Here is a 22282-nt window from a genome sequence, read left to right on the forward strand (position 1 = left end):
CCAAGTCGGCTTCGTGTACTGATCATTACCTGAAAGTATCATCCAGTTTGGGTGAAAAAATATTTTTGAGATTTCGGGAGATTCGTAATTTTGGGAAGCTTGGCAACCATTTCCATGAAAGTGTTTCTCGCCAGTCACTGCTTAGGGCTACATCAAGAGGAAACAAACATAAAGATACAACGTGAAACTACTTTATTGTGTCAAGTTTCAAGAAGCTAGCACAAACCGTGTTGGATTTAGAGTTCCAAATACATGTATCAATATAGGAGAAAACAGAGTGAAACCTAAAAATTCAAACTGTTACTGGAAATGAACGCTTCAACATAGAAGAACGAAATTTGGGGAACCAAGTCGCCTTAGTGTACTGATCATTACCTGAAAGTATCATCCAGTTTGGGTGAAACAATATTTGCTGAGATTTCTGGAGATTCGTAATTTTTGGAAGCTTGGCAACCCCTTTCCATGTAAGTGTTTCTTGCCAGTCACTGCTTAGGGCTACATCAAGAGGAAACAAAACATAGAGATAGAATGTGAAACTTCTTTATTGTGTCAAGTTTCAAGAAGCTAGCACAAACCGTGTTGGATTTAGAGTTCCAAATACGTGTATCAATATAGGAGAAAAAAGAGTGAAACCTAAAAATTCAAACTGTTACTGGAAATGAACGCTTCAACATAGAAGAACGAAATTTGGGGAACCAAGTCGGCTTAGTGTACTAATCATTACCTGAAAGTATCATCCAGTTTGGGTGAAAAAATATTTGCTGAGATTTCGGGAGATTCGTAATTTTGGGAAGCTTGGCAACCATTTCCATGAAAGTGTTTCTCGCCAGTCACTGCTTAGGGCTACATCAAGAGGAAACAAAACATTGAGATAGAACGTGAAACTACTTTATTGTGTCAAGTTTCAAGAAGCTAGCACAAACCTTGTTGGATTTAGAGTTCCAAATACATGTATCAATATAGGAGAAAACAGAGTGAAACCTAAAAATTCAAACTGTTACTGGAAATGAACGCTTCAACATAGAAGAACGAAATTTGGGGAACCAAGTCGGCTTAGTGTACTGATCATTACCTGAAAGTATCATCCAGATTGGTTGATAAAATATTTGCTGAGATATCTGGAGATTCGTAATTTTGGGAAGCTTGGCAACCCCTTTCCATGAAAGTGTTTCTCGCCAGTCACTGCTTAGGGCTACATCTAGAGGAAACAAAACATAGAGATAGAACTTGAAACTACTTTATTGTGTCAAGTTTCAAGAAGCTAGCACAAACCGTGTTGGATTTAGAGTTCCAAATACATGTATCAATATAGGAGAAAACAGAGTGAAACCTAAAAATTCAAACTGTTACTGGAAATGAACGCTTCAACATAGAAGAACGAAATTCGGGGATGAAAGTCGCCTTAGTATACTGAATATTACCTGAAAGTATCGTCCAGTTTGGGTGAAAAAATATTTGCTGAGATTTCTGGAGATTCGTAATTTTTGGAAGCTTGGCATCCCCTTTTTATGAAAGGGTTTCTCGCCAGTCTCTGCTTAGGGCTACATCAAGAGGAAACAAAACATAGAGATAGAATGTGAAACTTCTTTATTGTGTCAAGTTTCAAGAAGCTAGCACAAACCGTGTTGGATTTAGAGTTCCAAATACGTGTATCAATATAGGAGGAAACAGAGTGAAACCTAAAAATTCAAACTGTTACTGGAAATGAACGCTTCAACATAGAAGAACGAAATATGGGGAACCAAGTCGCTTTAGTGTACTGATCATTACCTGAAAGTATCATCCAGTTTGGGTGAAAAAATATTTGCTGAGATTTCTGGAGATTCGTAATTTTGGGAAGCTTGGCAACCCCTTTCCATGAAAGTGTTTCTCGCCAGTCACTGCTTAGGGCTACATCAAGAGGAAACAAAACATAGAGATGGAATGTGAAACTACTTTATTGTGTCAAGTTTCAAGAAGCTAGCACAAACCGTGTTGGACTTAGAGATCCAAAAACTTCTACCAATATAGGAGAAAACAGAGTGAAACCTAAAAATTCAAACTGTTACTGGAAATGAACGCTTCAACATAGAAGAACGAAATTTGGGGAACCAAGTCGCCTTAGTGTACCGATCATTGCCTGAAAGTATCATCCAGTTTGGGTGAAAAAATATTTGCTGAGATTTCTGGAGATTCGTAATTTTGGGAAGCTTGACAACCCCTTTCCATGAAAGTGTTTCTCGCCAGTCACTGCTTAGTGCTACATCAAGAGGAAACAAACATAAAGATAGAACGTGAAACTACTTTATTGTGTCAAGTTTCAAGAAGCTAGCACAAACCGTGTTGGATTTAGAGTTCCAAATACATGTATCAATATAGGAGAAAACAGAGTGAAACCTAAAAATTCAAACTGTTACTGGAAATGAACACTTCAACATAGAATAACGAAATTTGGGGAACCAAGTCGCCTTAGTGTACTGATAATTACCTGAAAGTATCATCCAGTTTGGGTGAAAAAACATTTGCTGAGATTTCTGGAGATTCGTAATTTTGGGAAGCTTGGCAACCCCTTTCCATGAAATTGTTTCTCGCCAGTCACTACTTAGGGCTACATCAAGAGGAAACAAAACATAGAGATAGAACGTAAAACTACTTTATTGTGTCAAGTTTCAAGAAGCTAGCACAAACCGTGTTGGATTTAGAGTTCCAAATACATGTATCAATATAGGAGAAAACAGAGTGCAACCTAAAAATTCAAACTATTGCTGGAAATGAACGCTTCAACATAGAAGAACGAAATTGGGGGAACCAAGTCGGCTTAGTGTACTAATCATTACCTGAAAGTATCATCCAGTTTGGGTGAAAAAATATTTGCTGAGATTTCGGGAGATTCGTAATTTTGGGAAGCTTGGCAACCATTTCCATGAAAGTGTTTCTCGCCAGTCACTGCTTAGGGCTACATCAAGAGGAATCAAAACATTGAGATAGAACGTGAAACTTCTTTATTGTATCAAGTTTCAAGAAGCTAGCACAAACCTTGTTGGATTTAGAGTTCCAAATACATGTATCAATATAGGAGAAAACAGAGTGAAACCTAAAAATTCAAACTGTTACTGGAAATGAACGCTTCAACATAGAAGAACGAAATTTGGGGAACCAAGTCGCCTTAGTGTACTGATCATCACCTGAAAGTATTATGTAGTTTGGGTGAAAAAATATTTGCTGAGATTTCTGGAGATTCGTAATTTTTGGAAGCTTGGCAACCCCTTTCCATGAAAGTGTATCTCGCCAGTCACTGCTTAGGACTACATCAAGAGGGAACAAAACATAGAGATAGAATGTGAAACAACTTTATTGAGTCAAGTTTCAAGAAGCTAGCACAATCCGTGTTGGATTTAGAGTTCCAAATACATGTATCAATATAGGAGAAAACAGAGTGAAACCTAAAAATTCAAACTGTTACTGGAAATGAACGCTTCAACATAGAAGAACGAAATTTGGGGAACCAAGTCGCCTTAGTGTACTGATCATTACCTGAAAGTATCATCCAGTTTGGGTGAAAAAATATTTGCTGCGATTTCTGGAGATTCGTAATTTTGGGAAGCTTGGCAACCCCTTTCCATGAAAGTGTTCCTCGCCAGTCACTGCTTAGGGCTACATCAAGAGGAAACAAAACATAGAGATAGAACGTGAAACTACTTTATTGTGTCAAGTTTCAAGAAGCTAGCACAAACCGTGTTGGATTTAGAGTTCCAAATACATGTATCAATATAGGAGAAAACAGAGTGAAACCTAAAAATTCAAACTATTGCTGGAAATGAACGCTTCAACAAAGAAGAACGAAATTTGGGGAACCAAGTTGGCTTAGTGTACTGATCATTACCTGAAAGTATCATCCAGTTTGGGTGAAAAAATATTTGCTGAGATTTCTGGAGATTCGTAATTTTTGGAAGCTTGGCAACCCCTTTCCATGTGAGTGTTTCTTGCCAGTCACTGCTTAGGGATACATCAAGAGGAAACAAAACATAGAGATAGAATGTGAAACTACTTTATTGTGTCAAGTTTCAAGAAGCTAGCACAAACCATGTTGGATTTAGAGTTCCAAATATGTGTATCAATATAGGAGAAAACAGAGTGAAACCTAAAAATTCAAACTGTTACTGGAAATGAACGCTTCAACATAGAAGAACGAAATTTGGGGAACCAAGTCGCTTTAGTGTACTGATCATTACCTGAAAGTATCATCCAGTTTGGGTGAAAAAATATTTGCTGAGATTTCGGGAGATTCGTAATTTTGGGAAGCTTGGCAACCATTTCCATGAAAGTGTTTCTCGCCAGTCACTGCTTAGGGCTACATCAAGAGGAAACAAAACATAGAGAAAGAACGTGAAACTACTTTATTGTGTCAAGTTTCAAGAAGCTAGCACAAACCGTGTTGGATTTAGAGTTCCAAATACATGTATCAATATAGGAGAAAACACACTGAAACCTAAAAATTCAAACTATTGCTGGAAATGAACGCTTCAACAAAGAAGAACGAAATTTGGGGAACCAAGTCGGCTTAGTGTACTGATCATTACCTGAAAGTATCATCCAGTTTGGGTGAAAAAATGTTTGCTGAGATTTCGGGAGATTCGTAATTTTGGGAAGCTTGGCAACCATTTCCATGAAAGTGTTTCTCGCCAGTCACTGCTTAGGGCTACATCAAGAGTAAACAAAACCTTGAGATAGAACGTGAAACTACTTTATTGTGTCAAGTTTCAAGAAGCTAGCACAAACCGTGTTGGATTTAGAGTTCCAAATACATGTATCAATATATGAGAAAACAGAGTGAAACCTAAAAATTCAAACTATTGCTGGAAATGAACACTTCAACATAGAAGAACGAAATTTGGGGAACCAAGTCACCTTAGTGTACTGATAATTACCTGAAAGTATCATCCAGTTTGGGTGAAAAAACATTTGCTGAGATTTCTGGAGATTCGTAATTTTGGGAAGCTTGGCAACCCCTTTCCATGAAAGTGTTTCTCGCCAGTCATTGCTTAGGGCTACATCAAGAGGAAACAAAACATAGAGATAGAACGTGAAACTACTTTATTGTGTCAAGTTTCAAGAAGCTAGCACAAACCATGTTGGATTTAGAGTTCCAAATACTTGTATCAATATAGGAGAAAACAGTGTGAAACCTAAAAATTCAAACTATTGCTGGAAATGAACGCTTCAACATAGAAGAACGAAATTTGGCGAACCAAGTCGGCTTAGTGTACTTATCATTACCTGAAAGTATCATCCAGATTGGGTGAAAAAATATTTGCTGAGATATCTGGAGATTCGTAATTTTGGGAATCTTCGCAACCCCTTTCCATGAAAGTGTTTCTCGCCAGTCACTGCTTAGGGCTACATCAAGAGGAAACAAAACATAGAGATAGAATGTGAAACTACTTTATTGTGTCAAGTTTCAAGAAGCTAGCACAAACCGTGTTGGACTTAGAGATCCAAAAACTTCTACCAATATAGGAGAAAACAGAGTGAAACCTAAAAATTCAAACTGTTACTGGAAATGAACGCTTCAACATAGAAGAACGAAATTTGGGGAACCAAGTCGCCTTAGTGTACTGATCATTGCCTGAAAGTATCATCCAGTTTGGGTGAAAAAATATTTGCTGAGATTTCTGGAGATTCGTAATTTTGGGAAGCTTCGCAACCCCTTTCCATGAAAGTGTTTCTCGCCAGTCACTGCTTAGGGCTACATCAAGAGGAAACAAAACATAGAGATACAATGTGAAACTACTTTATTGTGTCAAGTTTCAAGAAGCTAGCACAAACCGTGTTGGATTTAGAGTTCCAAATACATGTATCAATATAGGAGAAAACAGAGTGAAACCTAAAAATACAAACTGTTACTGGAAATGAACGCTCCAACATAGAAGAACGAAATTTGGGGAACCAAGTCACTTTAGTGTACTGATCATTACCTGAAAGTATCATCCAGTTTGGGTGAAAAAATATTTGCTGAGATTTCTGGAGATTCTTAATTTTGGGAAGGTTGGCAACCCCTTTCCATGAAAGTGTTTCTCGCCAGTCACTGCTTAGGGCTACATCAAGAGGAAAAAAAACATAGAGATAGAACGTGAAACTACTTTATTGTGTCAAGTTTCAAGAAGCTAGCACAAACCGTGTTGGATTTAGAGTTCCAAATACATGTATCAATATAGGAGAAAACAGAGTGAAACCTAAAAATTCAAACTATTGCTGGAAATGAACGCTTCAACATAGAAGAACGAAATTTGGGGAACCAAGTCGGCTTAGTGTACTAATCTTTACCTGAAAGTATCATCAATTTTGGGTGAAAAAATATTTGCTGAGATTTCGGGAGATTCGTAATTTTGGGAAGCTTGGCAACCATTTCCATGAAAGTGTTTCTCGCCAGTCACTGCTTAGGCTACATCAAGAGGAAACAAAACATTGAGATAGAACGTGAAACTACTTTATTGTGTCAAGTTTCAAAAAGCTAGCACAAACCGTGTTGGATTTAGAGTTCCAAATACATGTATCAATATAGGAGAAAACAGAGTGAAACCTAAAAATTCAAACTGTTACTGGAAATGAACGCTTCAACATAGAAGAACGAAATTTGGGGAACCAAGTCGCCTTAGTGTACTGATCATTACCTGAAAGTATCATCCAGTTTGGGTGAAAAAATATTTGCTGAGATTTCTGGAGATTCGTAATTTTGGGAAGCTTGGCAACCATTTCCATGAAAGTGTTTCTCGCCAGTCACTGCTTAGGGCTACATCAAGAGGAAACAAAACATTGAGATAGAACGTGAAACTACTTTATTGTGTCAAGTTTCAAGAAGCTAGCACAAACCTTGTTGGATTTAGAGTTCCAAATACATGTATCAATATAGGAGAAAACAGAGTGAAACCTAAAAATTCAAACTATTGCTGGAAATGAACGCTTCAACATAGAAGAACGAAATTGGGGGAACCAAGTCAGCTTAGTGTACTAATCATTACCTGAAAGTATCATCCAGTTTGGGTGAAAAAATATTTGCTGAGATTTCGGGAGATTCGTAATTTTGGGAAGCTTGGCAACCATTTCCATGAAAGTGTTTCTCGCCAGTCACTGCTTAGGCTACATCAAGAGGAAACAAAACCTTGAGATAGAACGTGAAACTACTTTATTGTGTCAATTTTCAAGAAGCTAGCACAAACCGTGTTGGATTTAGAGTTCCAAATACATGTATCAATATAGGAGAAAACACAGTGAAACCTAAAAATTCAAACTGTTACTGGAAATGAACGCTTCAACATAGAAGAACGAAATTGGGGGAACCAAGTCGGCTTAGTGTACTAATTATTACCTGAAAGTATCATCCAGATTGGGTGAAAAAATATTTGCTGAGATATCTGGAGATTCGTAATTTTGGGAAGCTTGGCAACCCCTTTCCTTGAAAGTGTTTCTCACCAGTCACTGCTTAGGGCTACATCAAGAGGAAAAAAAACATAGAGATAGAACGTGAAACTACTTTATTGTGTCAAGTTTCAAGAAGCTAGCACAAACCGTGTTGGATTTAGAGTTCCAAATACATGTATCAATATAGGAGAAAACAGAGTGAAACCTAAAAATTCAAACTATTGCTGGAAATGAACGCTTCAACATAGAAGAACGAAATTTGGGGAACCAAGTCGCTTTAGTGTACTGACCATTACCTGAAAGTATCATCCAGTTTGGGTGAAAAAATATTTGCTGAGATTTCTGGAGATTCGTAATTTTGGGAAGGTTGGCAACCCCTTTCCATGAAAGTGATTCTCGCCAGTCACTGCTTAGGGCTACATCAAGAGGAAACAAAACATTGAGATAGAACGTGAAACTACTTTATTGTGTCAAGTTTCAAGAAGCTAGCACAAACCGTGTTGGATTTAGAGTTCCAAATACATGTATCAATATAGGAGAAAACAGAGTGAAACCTAAAAATTCAAACTATTGCTGGAAATGAACGCTTCAACATAGAAGAACGAAATTTGGGGAACCAAGTCGCTTTAGTGTACTGATCATTACCTGAACGTATCATCCAGTTTGGGTGAAAAAATATTTGCTGAGATTTCTGGAGATTCGTAATTTTGGGAAGGTTGGCAACCCCTTTCCATGAAAGTGTTTCTCGCCAGTCACTGCTTAGGGCTACATCAAGAGAAAAAAAAAACATAGAGATAGAACGTGAAACTACTTTATTGTGTCAAGTTTCAAGAAGCTAGCACAAACCGTGTTGGATTTAGAGTTCCAAATACATGTATCAATATAGGAGAAAACAGAGTGAAACCTAAAAATTCAAACTGTTACTGGAAATGAACGCTTCAACATAGAAGAACGAAATTTGGGGAACCAAGTCGCCTTAGTGTACTGATCATTACCTGAAAGTATCATCCAGTTTGGGTGAAAAAATATTTGCTGAGATTTCGGGAGATTCGTAATTTTGGGAAGCTTGGCAACCATTTCCATGAAAGTGTTTCTCGCCAGTCACTGCTTAGGGCTACATCAAGAGGAAACAAAACATTGAGATAGAACGTGAAACTACTTTATTGTGTCAAGTTTCAAGAAGCTAGCACAAACCTTGTTGGATTTAGAGTTCCAAATACATGTATCAATATAGGAGAAAACAGAGTGAAACCTAAAAATTCAAACTATTGCTGGAAATGAACGCTTCAACATAGAAGAACGAAATTTGGGGAACCAAGTCGCCTTAGTGTACTGATCATCACCTGAAAGTATTACCTAGTTTGGGTGAAAAAATATTTGCTGAGATTTCTGGAGATTCGTAATTTTTGGAAGCTTGGCAACCCCTTTCCATGAAAGTGTATCTCGCCAGTCACTGCTTAGGACTACATAAAGAGGAAACAAAACATAGAGATAGAATGTGAAACTACTTAATTGTGTCAAGTTTCAAGAAGCTAGCACAAACCGTGTTGGACTTAGAGATCCAAAAACTTCTACCAATATAGGAGAAAACAGAGTGAAACCTAAAAATTCAAACTGTTACTGGAAATGAACGCTTCAACATAGAAGAACGAAATTTGGGGAACCAAGTCGCCTTAGTGTAATGATCATTGCCTGAAAGTATCATCCAGTTTGGGTGAAAAAATATTTGCTGAGATTTCTGGAGATTCGTAACTTTGGGAAGGTTGGCAACCCCTTTCCATGAAAGTGTTTCTCGCCAGTCACTGCTTAGGGCTACATCAAGAGGAAACAAACATAAAGATAGAACGTGAAACTACTTTATTGTGTCAAGTTTCAAGAAGCTAGCACAAACCGTGTTGGATTTAGAGTTCCAAATACATGTATCAATATAGGAGAAAACAGAGTGAAACCTAAAAATTCAAACTGTTACTGGAAATGAACGCTTCAACATAGAAGAACGAAATTTGGGGAACTAAGTCGCCTTAGTGTACTGATCATTACCTGAAAGTATCATCCAGTTTGGGTGAAAAAATATTTGCTCAGATTTCTGGAGATTCGTAATTTTGGGAAGGTTGGCAACCATTTCCATGAAAGTGTTTCTCGCCAGTCACTGCTTAGGCTACATCAAGAGGAAACAAAACCTTGAGATAGAAAGTGAAACTACTTTATTGTGTCAATTTTCAAGAAGGTAGCACAAACCGTGTTGGATTTAGAGTTCCAAATACATGTATCAATATAGGAGAAAACAGAGTGAAACCTAAAAATTCAAACTATTGCTGGAAATGAACGCTTCAACATAGAAGAACGAAATTTGGGGAACCAAGTCGCTTTAGTGTACTGACCATTACCTGAAAGTATCATCCAGTTTGGGTGAAAAAATATTTGCTCAGATTTCTGGAGATTCGTAATTTTGGGAAGGTTGGCAACCCCTTTCCATGAAAGTGTATCTCGCCAGTCACTGCTTAGGACTACATAAAGAGGAAACAAAACATCGAGATAGAACGTGAAACTACTTTATTGTTTCAAGTTTCAAGAAGCTACCACAAACCGTGTTGGATTTAGAGTTCCAAATACATGTATCAATATAGGAGAAAACAGAGTGAAACCTAAAAATTCAAACTATTGCTGGAAATGAACGCTTCAACATAGAAGAACGAAATTTGGGGAACCAAGTCGCTTTAGTGTACTGATCATTACCTGAAAGTATCATCCAGTTTGGGTGAAAAAATATTTGCTGAGATTTCTGGAGATTCGTAATTTTGGGAAGGTTGGCAACCCCTTTCCATGAAAGTGTTTCTCGCCAGTCACTGCTTAGGGCTACATCAAGAGGAAAAAAAAACATAGAGATAGAATGTGAAACTACTTTATTGTGTCAAGTTTCAAGAAGCTAGCACAAACCGTGTTGGATTTAGAGTTGCAAATACATCTATCAATATAGGAGAAAACAGAGTGAAACCTAAAAATTCAAACTGTTACTGGAAATGAACGCTTCAACATAGAAGAACGAAATTTGGGGAACCAAGTCGGCATAGTGTACTAATCATTACCTGAAAGTATCATCCAGTTTGGGTGAAAAAATATTTGCTGAGATTTCGGGAGATTCGTAATTTTGGGAAGCTTGGCAACCATTTCCATGAAAGTGTTTCTCGCCAGTCACTGCTTAGGCTACATCAAGAGGAAACAAAACCTTGAGATAGAACGTGAAACTACTTTATTGTGTCAATTTTCAAGAAGCTAGCACAAACCGTGTTGGATTTAGAGTTCCAAATACATGTATCAATATAGGAGAAAACAGAGTGAAACCTAAAAATTCAAACTGTTACTGGAAATGAACGCTTCAACATAGAAGAACGAAATTTGGGGAACCAAGTCGCCTTAGTGTACTGATCATCACCTGAAAGTATTATCTAGTTTGGGTGAAAAAATATTTGCTGAGATTTCTGGAGATTCGTAATTTTTGGAAGCTTGGCAACCCCTTCCCATGAAAGTGTATCTCGCCAGTCACTGCTTAGGACTACATAAAGAGGAAACAAAACATAGAGATAGAATGTGAAACTAGTTTATTGTGTCAAGTTTCAAGAGCTAGCACAAACCGTGTTGGACTTAGAGATCCAAAAACTTCTACCAATATAGGAGAAAACAGAGTGAAACCTAAAAATTCAAACTGTTACTGGAAATGAACGCTTCAACATAGAAGAACGAAATTCGGGGATCCAAGTCGCCTTAGTATACTGAATATTACCTGAAAGTATCGTCCAGTTTGGGTGAAAAAATATTTGCTGAGAGTCCTGGAGATTTGTAATTTTTGGAAGCTTGGCATCCAATTTTTATGAAAGGGTTTATCGCCAGTCACTGCTTAGGGCTACATCAAGAGGAAACAAAACATAGAGATAGAACGTGAAACTACATTAGTGTGTCAAGTTTCAAGAAGCTAGCATAAACCGTGTTGGATTTAGAGATCCAAATCATGTATCAATATAGGAGAAAACAGAGTGAAACCTAAAAATTCAAACTGTTACTGGAAATGAACGCTTCAACATAGAAGAACGAAATTCGGGGATCCAAGTCGCCTTAGTATACTGAATATTACCTGAAAGTATCGTCCAGTTTGGGTGAAAAAATATTTGCTGAGATTTCTGGAGATTCGTAATTTTTGGAAGCTTGGCATCCCCTTTTTATGAAAGGGTTTCTCGCCAGTCACTGCTTAGGGCTACATCAAGAGGAAACAAAACATAGAGATAGAATGTGAAACTACTTTATTGTGTCAAGTTTCAAGAAGCTAGCACAAACCGCGTTGGATTTAGAGATCCAAATATATGTATCAATATAGGAGAAAACAGAGTGAAACCTAAAATTTCAAACTGTTACTGGAAATGAACGCTTTAACATAGAGGAACGAAATTTGGGTACCCAAGTCGCCTTAGTGTACTGCTCATTACCTGAAAGTATCATCCAGTTTGGGTGAAAAAATACTTGCTGAGATTTCTTGAGATTCGTAATTTTTGGAAGCTTGGCAAGCCCTTTCCATGAAAGTGTTTCCCTCCAGTCACTGCTTAGGCCTACATCAAGAGGAAACAAAACATAGAGATAGAACGTGAAACTACTTTATTGTTTCACGTTTCAAGAAGCTAGCACAAACCGTGTTGGATTTAGAGTTCCAAATACATGTATCAATATAGGAGAAAACAGAGTGAAACCTAAAAATTCAAACTATTGCTGGAAATGAACGCTTCAACATAGAAGAACGAAATTTGGGGAACCAAGTCGGCTTCGTGTACTGATCATTACCTGAAAGTATCATCCAGTTTGGGTGAAAAAATATTTGCTGAGATTTAGGGAGATTCGTAAATTGGGAAGCTTGGCAACCATTTCCATGAAAGTGTTTCTCGCCAGTCACTGCTTAGGCTACATCAAGAGGAAACAAAACCTTGAGATAGAACGTGAAACTACTTATTGTGTTAATTTTCAAGAAGCTAGCACAAACCGTGTTGGATTTAGAGTTCCAAATACATGTATCAATATAGGAGAAAACAGAGTGAAACCTAAAAATTCAAACTGTTACTGGAAATGAACGCTTCAACATAGAAGAACGAAATTTGGGGAACCAAGTCGCCTTAGTGTACTGATCATCACCTGAAAGTATTACCTAGTTTGGGTGAAAAAATATTTGCTGAGATTTCTGGAGATTCGTAATTTTTGGAAGCTTGGCAACCCCTTTCCATGAAAGTGTATCTCGCCAGTCACTGCTTAGTACTACATAAAGAGGAAACAAAACATAGAGATAGAATGTGAAACTAGTTTATTGTGTCAAGTTTCAAGAAGCTAGCACAAACCGTGTTGGACTTAGAGATCCAAAAACTTCTACCAATATAGGAGAAAACAGAGTGAAACCTAAAAATTCAAACTGTTACTGGAAATGAACGCTTCAACATAGAAGAACGAAATTCGGGGATCCAAGTCGCCTTAGTATACTGAATATTACCTGAAAGTATCGTCCAGTTTGGGTGAAAAAATATTTGCTGAGAGTCCTGGAGATTCGTAATTTTTGGAAGCTTGGCATCCAATTTTTATGAAAGGGTTTATCGCCAGTCACTGCTTAGGGCTACATCAAGAGGAAACAAAACATAGAGATAGAACGTGAAACTACATTATTGTGTCAAGTTTCAAGAAGCTAGCATAAACCGTGTTGGATTTAGAGATCCAAATCATGTATCAATATAGGAGAAAACAGAGTGAAACCTAAAAATTCAAACTGTTACTGGAAATGAACGCTTCAACATAGAAGAACGAAATTCGGGGATCCAAGTCGCCTTAGTATACTGAATATTACCTGAAAGTATCGTCCAGTTTGGGTGAAAAAATATTTGCTGAGATTTCTGGAGATTCGTAATTTTTGGAAGCTTGGCATCCCCTTTTTATGAAAGGGTTTCTCGCCAGTCACTGCTTAGGGCTACATCAAGAGGAAACAAAACATAGAGATAGAATGTGAAACTACTTTATTGTGTCAAGTTTCAAGAAGCTAGCACAAACCGCGTTGGATTTAGAGATCCAAATATATGTATCAATATAGGAGAAAACAGAGTGAAACCTAAAAATTCAAACTGTTACTGGAAATGAACGCTTTAACATAGAGGAACGAAATTTGGGTACCCAAGTCGCCTTAGTGTACTGCTCATTACCTGAAAGTATCATCCAGTTTGGGTGAAAAAATACTTGCTGAGATTTCTTGAGATTCGTAATTTTTGGAAGCTTGGCAAGCCCTTTCCATGAAAGTGTTTCCCTCCAGTCACTGCTTAGGCCTACATCAAGAGGAAACAAAACATAGAGATAGAACGTGAAACTACTTTATTGTGTCACGTTTCAAGAAGCTAGCACAAACCGTGTTGGATTTAGAGTTCCAAATACATGTATCAATATAGGAGAAAACAGAGTGAAACCTAAAAATTCAAACTATTGCTGGAAATGAACGCTTCAACATAGAAGAACGAAATTTGGGGAACCAAGTCGGCTTCGTGTACTGATCATTACCTGAAAGTATCATCCAGTTTGGGTGAAAAAATATTTTTGAGATTTCGGGAGATTCGTAATTTTGGGAAGCTTGGCAACCATTTCCATGAAAGTGTTTCTCGCCAGTCACTGCTTAGGGCTACATCAAGAGGAAACAAACATAAAGATACAACGTGAAACTACTTTATTGTGTCAAGTTTCAAGAAGCTAGCACAAACCGTGTTGGATTTAGAGTTCCAAATACATGTATCAATATAGGAGAAAACAGAGTGAAACCTAAAAATTCAAACTGTTACTGGAAATGAACGCTTCAACATAGAAGAACGAAATTTGGGGAACCAAGTCGCCTTAGTGTACTGATCATCACCTGAAAGTATTACCTAGTTTGGGTGAAAAAATATTTGCTGAGATTTCTGGAGATTCGTAATTTTTGGAAGCTTGGCAACCCCTTTCCATGAAAGTGTATCTCGCCAGTCACTGCTTAGTACTACATAAAGAGGAAACAAAACATAGAGATAGAATGTGAAACTAGTTTATTGTGTCAAGTTTCAAGAAGCTAGCACAAACCGTGTTGGACTTAGAGATCCAAAAACTTCTACCAATATAGGAGAAAACAGAGTGAAACCTAAAAATTCAAACTGTTACTGGAAATGAACGCTTCAATATAGAAGAACGAAATTCGGGGATCCAAGTCGCCTTAGTATACTGAATATTACCTGAAAGTATCGTCCAGTTTGGGTGAAAAAATATTTGCTGAGAGTCCTGGAGATTCGTAATTTTTGGAAGCTTGGCATCCAATTTTTATGAAAGGGTTTATCGCCAGTCACTGCTTAGGGCTACATCAAGAGGAAACAAACCATAGAGATAGAACGTGAAACTACATTATTGTGTCAAGTTTCAAGAAGCTAGCATAAACCGTGTTGGATTTAGAGATCCAAATCATGTATCAATATAGGAGAAAACAGAGTGAAACCTAAAAATTCAAACTGTTACTGGAAATGAACGCTTCAACATAGAAGAACGAAATTCGGGGATCCAAGTTGCCTTAGTATACTGAATATTACCTGAAAGTATCGTCCAGTTTGGGTGAAAAAATATTTGCTGAGATTTCTGGAGATTCGTAATTTTTGGAAGCTTGGCATCCCCTTTTTATGAAAGGGTTTCTCGCCAGTCACTGCTTAGGGCTACATCAAGAGGAAACAAAACATAGAGATAGAATGTGAAACTACTTTATTGTGTCAAGTTTCAAGAAGCTAGCACAAACCGCGTTGGATTTAGAGATCCAAATATATGTATCAATATAGGAGAAAACAGAGTGAAACCTAAAAATTCAAACTGTTACTGGAAATGAACGCTTTAACATAGAGGAACGAAATTTGGGTACCCAAGTCGCCTTAGTGTACTGCTCATTACCTGAAAGTATCATCCAGTTTGGGTGAAAAAATACTTGCTGAGATTTCTTGAGATTCGTAATATTTGGAAGCTTGGCAAGCCCTTTCCATGAAAGTGTTTCCCTCCAGTCACTGCTTAGGCCTACATCAAGAGGAAACAAAACATAGAGATAGAACGTGAAACTACTTTATTGTGTCACGTTTCAAGAAGCTAGCACAAACCGTGTTGGATTTAGAGTTCCAAATACATGTATCAATATAGGAGAAAACAGAGTGAAACCTAAAAATTCAAACTATTGCTGGAAATGAACGCTTCAACATAGAAGAACGAAATTTGGGGAACCAAGTCGGCTTCGTGTACTGATCATTACCTGAAAGTATCATCCAGTTTGGGTGAAAAAATATTTGCTGAGATTTAGGGAGATTCGTAAATTGGGAAGCTTGGCAACCATTTCCATGAAAGGGTTTCTAGCCAGTCACTGCTTAGGGCTACATCAAGAGGAAACAAAACATAGAGATAGAATGTGAAACTTCTTTATTGTGTCAAGTTTCAAGAAGCTAGCACAAACCGTGTTGGATTTAGAGTTCCAAATACGTGTATCAATATAGGAGAAAACAGAGTGAAACCTAAAAATTCAAACTGTTACTGGAAATGAACGCTTCAACATAGAAGAACGAAATTTGGGGAACCAAGTCGGCTTAGTGTACTAATCATTACCTGAAAGTATCATCCACTTTGGGTGAAAAAATATTTGCTGAGATTTCGGGAGATTCGTAATTTTGGGAAGCTTGGCAACCATTTCCATGAAAGTGTTTCCCGCCAGTCACTGCTTAGGCTACATCAAGAGGAAACAAAACCTTGAGATAGAAAGTGAAACTACTTTATTGTGTCAATTTTCAAGAAGGTAGCACAAACCGTGTTGGATTTAGAGTTCCAAATACATGTATCAATATAGGAGAAAACAGAGTGAAACCTAAAAATTCAAACTGTTACTGGAAATGAACGCTTCAACATAGAAGAACGAAATTTGGGGAACCAAGTCGCCTTAGTGTACTGATCATTACCTGAAAGTATCATCCAGTTTGGGTGAAAAAATATTTGCTGAGATTTCGGGAGATTCGTAAATTTGGGAAGCTTGGCAACCATTTCCATGAAAGTGTTTCTCGCCAGTCACTGCTTAGGGCTACATCAAGAGGAAACAAAACATTGAGATAGAACGTGAAACTACTTTATTGTGTCAAGTTTCAAGAAGCTAGCACAAACCTTGTTGGATTTAGAGTTCCAAATACATGTATCAATATAGGAGAAAACAGAGTGAAACCTAAAAATTCAAACTGTTACTGGAAATGAACGCTTCAACATAGAAGAACGAAATTTGGGGAACCAAGTCGGCTTAGTGTACTGATCATTACCTGAAAGTATCATCCAGATTGGGTGATAAAATATTTGCTGAGATATCTGGGGATTCGTAATTTTGGGAAGCTTGGCAACCGCTTTCCATGAAAGTGTTTCTCGCCAGTCACTGCTTAGGGCTACATCAAGAGGAAACAAAACATAGAGATAGAACGTGAAACTACTTTATTGTGTCAAGTTTCAAGAAGCTAGCACAAACCGTGTTGGAGTTAGAGATCCAAAAACTTCTACCAATATCGGAGAAAACAGAGTGAAACCTAAAAATTCAAACTGTTACTGGAAATGAACGCTTCAACATAGAAGAACGAAATTTGGGGAACCAAGTCGCCTTAGTGTACTGATCATTGCCTGAAAGTACCATCCAGTTTGGGTGAAAAAATATTTGCTGAGATTTCTGAAGATTCGTAATTTTTTGAAGCTTGGAAACCCCTTTCCATGAAAGTGTTTCTCGCAAGTCACTGCTAAGGGCTACATCAAGAGGAAACAAACATAAAGATAGAACATGAAACTACTTTATTGTGTCAAGTTTCAAGAAGCTAGCACAAACCATGTTGGATTTAGAGTTCCAAATACATGTATCAATATAGGAGAAAACAGAGTGAAACCTAAAAATTCAAACTGTTACTGGAAATGAACGCTTCAACATAGAAGAACGAAATTTGGGAAACCAAGTCGCCTTCGTGTACTGATCATTACCTGAAAGTATCATCCAGTTTGGGTGAAAAAATATTTGCTGAGATTTCTGGAGATTCGTAATTTTTGGAAGCTTGGCAACCCCTTTCCATGAAAGTGTTTCTCGCCAGTCACTGCTTAGGGCTACATCAAGAGGAAACAAAACATAGAGATAGAACGTGAAACTACTTTATTGTGTCACGTTTCAAGAAGCTAGCACAAACCGTGTTGGATTTAGAGTTCCAAATACATGTATCAATATAGGAGAAAACAGAGTGAAACCTAAAAATTCAAACTATTGCTGGAAATGAACGCTTCAACATAGAAGAACGAAATTTGGGGAACCAAGTCGGCTTAGTGTACTGATCATTACCTGAAAGTATCATCCAGTTTGGGTGAAAAAATATTTTTGAGATTTCGGGAGATTCGTAATTTTGGGAAGCTTGGCAACCATTTCCATGAAAGTGTTTCTCGCCAGTCACTGCTTAGGGCTACATCAAGAGGAAACAAACATAAAGATACAACGTGAAACTACTTTATTGTGTCAAGTTTCAAGAAGCTAGCACAAACCGTGTTGGATTTAGAGTTCCAAATACATGTATCAATATAGGAGAAAACAGAGTGAAACCTAAAAATTCAAACTGTTACTGGAAATGAACGCTTCAACATAGAAGAACGAAATTTGGGGAACCAAGTCGCCTTAGTGTACTGATCATTACCTGAAAGTATCATCCAGTTTGGGTGAAACAATATTTGCTGAGATTTCTGGAGATTCGTAATTTTTGGAAGCTTGGCAACCCCTTTCCATGTAAGTGTTTCTTGCCAGTCACTGCTTAGGGCTACATCAAGAGGAAACAAAACATAGAGATAGAATGTGAAACTTCTTTATTGTGTCAAGTTTCAAGAAGCTAGCACAAACCGTGTTGGATTTAGAGTTCCAAATACGTGTATCAATATAGGAGAAAACAGAGTGAAACCTAAAAATTCAAACTGTTACTGGAAATGAACGCTTCAACATAGAAGAACGAAATTTGGGGAACCAAGTCGGCTTAGTGTACTAATCATTACCTGAAAGTATCATCCAGTTTGGGTGAAAAAATATTTGCTGAGATTTCGGGTGATTCGTAATTTTGGGAAGCTTGGCAAAAATTTCCATGAAAGTGTTTCTCGCCAGTCACTGCTTAGGCTACATCAAGAGGAAACAAAACCTTGAGATAGAAAGTGAAACTACTTTATTGTGTCAATTTTCAAGAAGGTAGCACAAACCGTGTTGGATTTAGAGTTCCAAATACATGTATCAATATAGGAAAAAACAGAGTGAAACCTAAAAATTCAAACTGTTACTGGAAATGAACGCTTCAACATAGAAGAACGAAATTTGGGGAACCAAGTCGCCTTAGTGTACTGATCATTACCTGAAAGTATCATCCAGTTTGGGTGAAAAAATATTTGCTGAGATTTCGGGAGATTCGTAAATTTGGGAAGCTTGGCAACCATTTCCATGAAAGTGTTTCTCGCCAGTCACTGCTTAGGGCTACATCAAGAGGAAACAAAACATTGAGATAGAACGTGAAACTACTTTATTGTGTCAAGTTTCAAGAAGCTAGCACAAACCTTGTTGGATTTAGAGTTCCAAATACATGTATCAATATAGGAGAAAACAGAGTGAAACCTAAAAATTCAAACTGTTACTGGAAATGAACGCTTCAACATAGAAGAACGAAATTTGGGGAACCAAGTCGGCTTAGTGTACTGATCATTACCTGAAAGTATCATCCAGATTGGGTGATAAAATATTTGCTGAGATATCTGGAGATTCGTAATTTTGGGAAGCTTGGCAACCCCTTTCCATGAAAGTGTTTCTCGCCAGTCACTGCTTAGGGGTACATCAAGAGGAAACAAAACATGGAGATAGAACTTCAAACTACTTTATTGTGTCAAGTTTCAAGAAGCTAGCACAAACCGTGTTGGATTTAGAGTTCCAAATACATGTATCAATATAGGAGAAAACAGAGTGAAACCTAAAAATTCAAACTGTTACTGGAAATGAACGCTTCAACATAGAAGAACGAAATTCGGGGATGAAAGTCGCCTTAGTATACTGAATATTACCTGAAAGTATCGTCCAGTTTGGGTGAAAAAATATTTGCTGAGAGTCCTGGAGATTCGTAATTTTTGGAAGCTTGGCATCCAATTTTTATGAAAGGGTTTATCTCCAGTCACTGCTTAGGGCTACATCAAGAGGAAACAAAACATAGAGATAGAACGTGAAACTACATTATTGTGTCAAGTTTCAAGAAGCTAGCATAAACCGTGTTGGATTTAGAGATCCAAATCATGTATCAATATAGGAGAAAACAGAGTGAAACCTAAAAATTCAAACTGTTACTGGAAATGAACGCTTCAACATAGAAGAACGAAATTTGGGGAACCAAGTCGGCTTAGTGTACTAATCATTACCTGAAAGTATCATCCAGTTTGGGTGAAAAAATATTTGCTGAGATTTCGGGTGATTCGTAATTTTGGGAAGCTTGGCAACCATTTCCATGAAAGTGTTTCTCGCCAGTCACTGCTTAGGCTACATCAAGAGGAAACAAAACCTTGAGATAGAAAGTGAAACTACTTTATTGTGTCAATTTTCAAGAAGGTAGCACAAACCGTGTTGGATTTAGAGTTCCAAATACATGTATCAATATAGGAAAAAACAGAGTGAAACCTAAAAATTCAAACTGTTACTGGAAATGAACGCTTCAACATAGAAGAACGAAATTTGGGGAACCAAGTCGCCTTAGTGTACTGATCATTACCTGAAAGTATCATCCAGTTTGGGTGAAAAAATATTTGCTGAGATTTCGGGAGATTCGTAAATTTGGGAAGCTTGGCAACCATTTCCATGAAAGTGTTTCTCGCCAGTCACTGCTTAGGGCTACATCAAGAGGAAACAAAACATTGAGATAGAACGTGAAACTACTTTATTGTGTCAAGTTTCAAGAAGCTAGCACAAACCTTGTTGGATTTAGAGTTCCAAATACATGTATCAATATAGGAGAAAACAGAGTGAAACCTAAAAATTCAAACTGTTACTGGAAATGAACGCTTCAACATAGAAGAACGAAATTCGGGGATGAAAGTCGCCTTAGTATACTGAATATTACCTGAAAGTATCGTCCAGTTTGGGTGAAAAAATATTTGCTGAGAGTCCTGGAGATTCGTAATTTTTGGAAGCTTGGCATCCAATTTTTATGAAAGGGTTTATCGCCAGTCACTGCTTAGGGCTACATCAAGAGGAAACAAAACATAGAGATAGAACGTGAAACTACATTATTGTGTCAAGTTTCAAGAAGCTAGCATAAACCGTGTTGGATTTAGAGATCCAAATCATGTATCAATATAGGAGAAAACAGAGTGAAACCTAAAAATTCAAACTGTTACTGGAAATGAACGCTTCAACATAGAAGAACGAAATTCGGGGATCCAAGTCGCCTTAGTATAATGAATATTACCTGAAAGTATCGTCCAGTTTGGGTGAAAAAATATTTGCTGAGATTTCTGGAGATTCGTAATTTTTGGAAGCTTGGCATCCCCTTTTTATGAAAGGGTTTCTCGCCAGTCTCTGCTTAGGGCTACATCAGGAGGAAACAAAACATAGAGATAGAATGTGAAACTACTTTATTGTGTCAAGTTTCAAGAAGCTAGCACAAACCGCGTTGGATTTAGAGTTCCAAATACATGTATCAATATAGGAGAAAACAGAGTGAAACCTAAAAATTCAAACTGTTACTGGAAATGAACGCTTTAACATAGAGGAACGAAATTTGGGTACCCAAGTCGCCTTAGTGTACTGCTCATTACCTGAAAGTATCATCCAGTTTGGGTGAAAAAATACTTGCTGAGATTTCTTGAGATTCGTAATTTTTGGAAGCTTGGCAAGCCCTTTCCATGAAAGTGTTTCCCTCCAGTCACTGCTTAGGCCTACATCAAGAGGAAACAAAACATAGAGATAGAACGGGAAACTACTTTATTGTGTCAAGTTTCAAGAAGCTAGCACAAATGTGTTGGATTTAGAATTCCTAATACCTGTAACAATATAGGAGAAAACAGAGTGAAACCTAAAAATTCAAACTATTGCTGGAAATGAACGCTTCAACATAGAAGAACGAAATTTGGGGAACCAAGTCGGCTTAGTGTACTGATCATTACCTGAAAGTATCATCCAGTTTGGGTGAAAAAATATTTGCTGAGATTTCGGGAGATTCGTAATTTTGGGAAGCTTGGCAACCATTTCCATGAAAGTGTTTCTCGCCAGTCACTGCTTAGGGCTACATCAAGAGGAAACAAAACATAGAGATAGAATGTGAAACTACTTTATTGTATCAAGTTTCAAGAAGCTAGCACAAACCGTGTTGGATTTAGAGTTCCAAATACATGTATCAATATAGGAGAAAACAGAGTGAAACCTAAAAATTCAAACTGTTACTGGAAATGAACGCTTCAACATAGAAGAACGAAATTTGGGGAACCAAGTCGCCTTAGTGTACTGATCATTACCTGAAAGTATCATCCAGTTTGGGTGAAAAAATATTTGCTGAGATTTCGGGAGATTCGTAATTTTGGGAAGCTTGGCAACCATTTCCATGAAAGTGTTTCTCGCCAGTCACTGCTTAGGGCTACATCAAGAGGAAACAAAACATTAAGATAGAACGTGAAACTACTTTATTGTGTCAAGTTTCAAGAAGCTAGCACAAACCTTGTTGGATTTAGAGTTGCAAATACATCTATCAATATAGGAGAAAACAGAGTGAAACCTAAAAATTCAAACTGTTACTGGAAATGAACGCTTCAACATAGAAGAACGAAATTT

Source organism: Spermophilus citellus (assembly GCF_964194105.1).
Source record: "Spermophilus citellus genome assembly, chromosome: 6".
NCBI classification, from domain to species: Eukaryota; Metazoa; Chordata; class Mammalia; order Rodentia; family Sciuridae; genus Spermophilus; species Spermophilus citellus.